The sequence below is a fragment of the Thunnus albacares genome, chromosome 11 (assembly GCF_914725855.1).
Source record: "Thunnus albacares chromosome 11, fThuAlb1.1, whole genome shotgun sequence".
NCBI lineage: Eukaryota > Metazoa > Chordata > Actinopteri > Scombriformes > Scombridae > Thunnus > Thunnus albacares.
In genome coordinates, this window is record NC_058116.1 from 21,510,817 (window position 1) to 21,515,078 (window position 4,262).

Consider the following 4,262-nt stretch of genomic DNA (forward strand, 5'->3'; position numbering starts at 1 on the left):
ACTGGCTGTTTAATCTTGAAATCGTTAAAATATATACGTGGCACACTCCGGTCCCGGTCTATATGAATTTATGATGTCTTGTCATGACACCATATGTTACCATGGTTACCAGATCGCCATGATAACATACTATGCAGTAGCAGCAGTGGATCAGATCAAACCGTGCCAACAGCCTGCACATTAACAGCTGAGAAATTGAGTCATCATTTCTAGAGGATGAAAGTACTTCATTAACAATGACAAGCAGTAATGAGCACAAAGCATATTACATATCAGTTTAAAACTCTCATTTTCTTTGTATAATAATTTGCGTCATAAGAAATGTTTATAGCAAAACCATTTGTCCAATCTGGTTTTAAAACACAGCTTTTAACATCGGGAAGAAAGTTGAACATCAGAACTCAGAATAAATGAATTGGTGACAGGATTGCTGATTAGCGATTACATCAATGACAGCTTTTACACTCTCTCTCTCACTGCAGCTCAGGATAACATGGGCAGACTTTGTGAATATTAAATCTTTTTAGACTCAGTAAGATTAAATAAATATATTCAAAGTATGCTCACTGGTTTTTTATTAGAGGAAAAAAATCAATTTATTGTCCTTTAAGTCTAACGAACACAAATATCAGCTGTTGTCTATTTATTTTATTTTCTAGATAACTTTACATGTTGAAATACCCCTAACCCTAGCTATACGGGCTTATGTAATAATTTCTGCTATTCATGTTGCTCTCATCTATTCAAATAGTGTCATTATATTTGTGAAGGCATTTTATGTGCCATATATGAAAATGCTCCTATTTTCATATATGTGCCATGTATGAAATGCTGCTTAGACAAGCAGACGGTGAGGGACGGACAGCTGTCTTCTTCCCGGTCGAGCCGACCTGGCTTTATAATTGTTGCCATAGAGACAGGGCTGAAGTAAACAATTTTTCTCTATAACAATATTGACCTTTACATTGTTCAAAATTAATTTAACACATTTCAACTAATTCCTCCAGGGGTATCAACCATTTAATCTTAAAAAACTCCACTCTTGAAATGTGTATGCTGCATTTGATTTGCTACTCTATAATGGCTGTTAGATTATGAATGCACCTCTTTTCATGTGAACACACTCATAGCTGATTAGAAAACAAACAAGAGTTAACAGAGCCAGTTGATAACCAGCTTTGTGATACTGGTTATTCAGTGTCACCAGTGTTAAATGTAGTGAAGCCAAGTAATACAAAGAGAGCCTGATTTTGTGACACAGCTCCCAGATGTTGAGCTGTGTTGTTCAGTGGGTTTTGGAGACAAGTTAGTTCACAGGAGGCTGGTAAAGTTTGGAAGAAAAAGCCACATAAACAGATTAATAAAAACTTCTGAGTATGTCATCATATAAAACTGCTACAGACACCCACTCCAGACTGCTTTGCATGGTGCTAATAAAATGTGACTGTCCCTGAGCTGTATTTTCTGAAATCATATACGGCTCTTCTGAGTCTGAGAGCACAGAATATATGTTTTTCTTTGGGCTGCTCCCGATGGCATAATTCCATCGCCTTGGCTGTGATTGCTGTGCTCCCCAGCAACTGGGGATCGTCATGTGCTTATTTAGTGACGACCAGATGCACAAGAATTCTGGAGACTGTATGAACAGTCAACAGCAACCTACTGTTAGCAAAAAAAAAACAGTCACTAATTGCAATGGACCAAAAAAGGATGTGCATCTTGTGTTGACAAACCTCAACAAAAGCACTTTTTAAACAATAATTCAGGCAAGCTGCCTGGTCAACAATTGAACAAAGAGCACACACAGGACAAATATTTTTTCTGCACAGCAAATTTCTGGTAGAATTGTTCATACAAATATGTGTCTAATCCAGCTTTTTATCTATCAACATCTTTTCCCTCTGTTGTATTTTAAGTGCTGTCTATATTTGCTCATTTTGAGAATGTAAAAGCCTATTTTTGTGCTATTCACATGGTCATAGTTTGAAGGTTGTATTAATGTATCTTGATGCAAGGAAATTAGGCTACACATAAATACTTTAGTGCTGATAAAAAAATAAAGTAGCTGGCCTTCTGCTGATAAACAGTTCCCTCCGAATATGGATCCCAACTTTTGTTTATTATATTCAATTACTTTAAGATGAGGCTAAAGTACACTTTAGGTACTTTAGACCTTGGGAAGTTTGTCATTATTTTATTTTATTTTTTTTCAATAAAAGCTCTATAAAAGCTGTGCAGGATTAGAGTTCAGTGACAATGGGGATAGACCGTCAAATTACTGTCAACCATAACTAAACATACAAAGAAACGGGTCGTAAAAATAGTGACAGCAAGGGTAGTTGTGTACACATTAACAAAATCTTAGTCAGATGCGGGATGCAGATCAGAACCACAAAAACAAAAAAATATCTGCACACTGAAATTAAATAGACTTTATGGGTAACCTAAGTCTTCCTCTGAATACAAAGTAATATAAATTTGCCTGAAGAGGACCTGCTCACTTAAAAATGTTGCCAGTAAAAGTCAGAAGCTTGCTCTTCTTCCGCTAACAGTGCACTATACTCCATCAGAACTGCTTGTCGGCAAAGTCTAGAAGCTTCAGAAGCCCCCTCCCCTCACACCTTCCAGACATCAGATTAGGGGCAGCTGTGGAAGACCATTTCTGTAACTTTACGATAGTGACTATCTCTCTCTCTCTCTCTTTTCTCATTCTTTGCACAACTATTTCTGCCACTTTTCACTTGAACAACTGAGTGCAACACTGTGAATGTCTTCCAGGAGGAGGAAATGTTTGCCATTATCTCCGTATTTAAACGATACTGCATCCCTACGATGGCTGGCTTTTCACTCAGTCGTCCAGGAACCACTGTGAATGCTTTCAGTATCTGATGTGCTTTGACAACACCTCATAAAAAACAAGTTCTGCTCGAGCACAACCCAACTCTAAAAGGAAGTTACTTTTTTAGACAAGGAAGCTTTAATTCTTCCATTCCTTCTTTTCCCTTTCTTTTCATTAAAGTGTAGGGATGCAATCACGGTTGTCAGTGCTGATAAGGTTTTAATGTAATCAAGTCCAAGAACCACTCAGTTATCTAAACAGTGATCAGTGATCTCAGCATTTTTACAGAAAGCTCCTGCACAGCAGACCAAAAGCCACCACTCTGCCTCACATCTAAACTTTACAAGTTCTAGATAGTTTTTCTGAATGTGTGCACTGTACTTATAGGATTGGATCTATAAGCACAACCAGTAATGAAATCAAAACTAGGCCTTCAACTGACAATTATTTATATAATTGATTAATTTATATTTTGTTTTGTTTTTTTATAGTCTACAAAATGTCTAAACATAAGGTTACTAGAGCTTGATTAACATTCCAAAACCCCCAAAAGGTATTCATTTAACAATGTGGAGCAGAAAAGGCAGCACACCCTGACGTTTTCAGCTTGAAAGAACAGATAAAATCCTCCCAATGCATGTTCATAGAAAATATCATAGAAAATAAAGTGGAGGTCCCAGAGGATGTGAACACAGGAAACCAAGCGCATACAGAGAAGATGATGTCCAGCATTTGAACACAGTACCGCTGTGTTGGGAGCCACTGTGCTCCCAGAAAGCATCTTAAGATTTTTAAATATTAGCATTTGCCACAATGAATTTGCATCTTATCAGTGCAACACTTTAGCATAATTGGTCCTTCTTGATATAGCCTGCCTCCACCACTGGGGTTTGGTGAAAATGTGGCAAATGGCCAGAGCAGTTGTATTACTTTTTATTGATCCACTTATCTTTAATTACAGTTCATAAGATCAAATTAGGCAAATTGTTGTTGGCTGGAAGGTAGGATTTAAATTACTGTTTAGTTTTTCAGTGAATAACGCAAGGTGCATCCATCCACCAAAAAAAAACAACTTAAAACAAACAAGTGCTGTTGTTAGGAATCACATTTTAATGGTACACCTTGTTCTTTCTATATTTGTTTTCACCTGCAGATATTTTATCAAGTTAAATTTGACTTCTTTTATTGGCTGTTTTCATTGTTACAGTGTTCAGGTATTTCTGACAGCGTTATAAAAGATTCCTTTGAAATAAATTACTATTTCTCACTTAATGTTTAATGCTCCCAAAGATAAAAAAAAAAAAAATGTTATGCTGATGAATTATCCATGTTGCACTGAATCGCAGTCTGCGGTACATTCAGATCTGGCATGGTAAATTATCAAATGGGAGGCCAATTTTCATGAGGCCGATGGGGGACAATT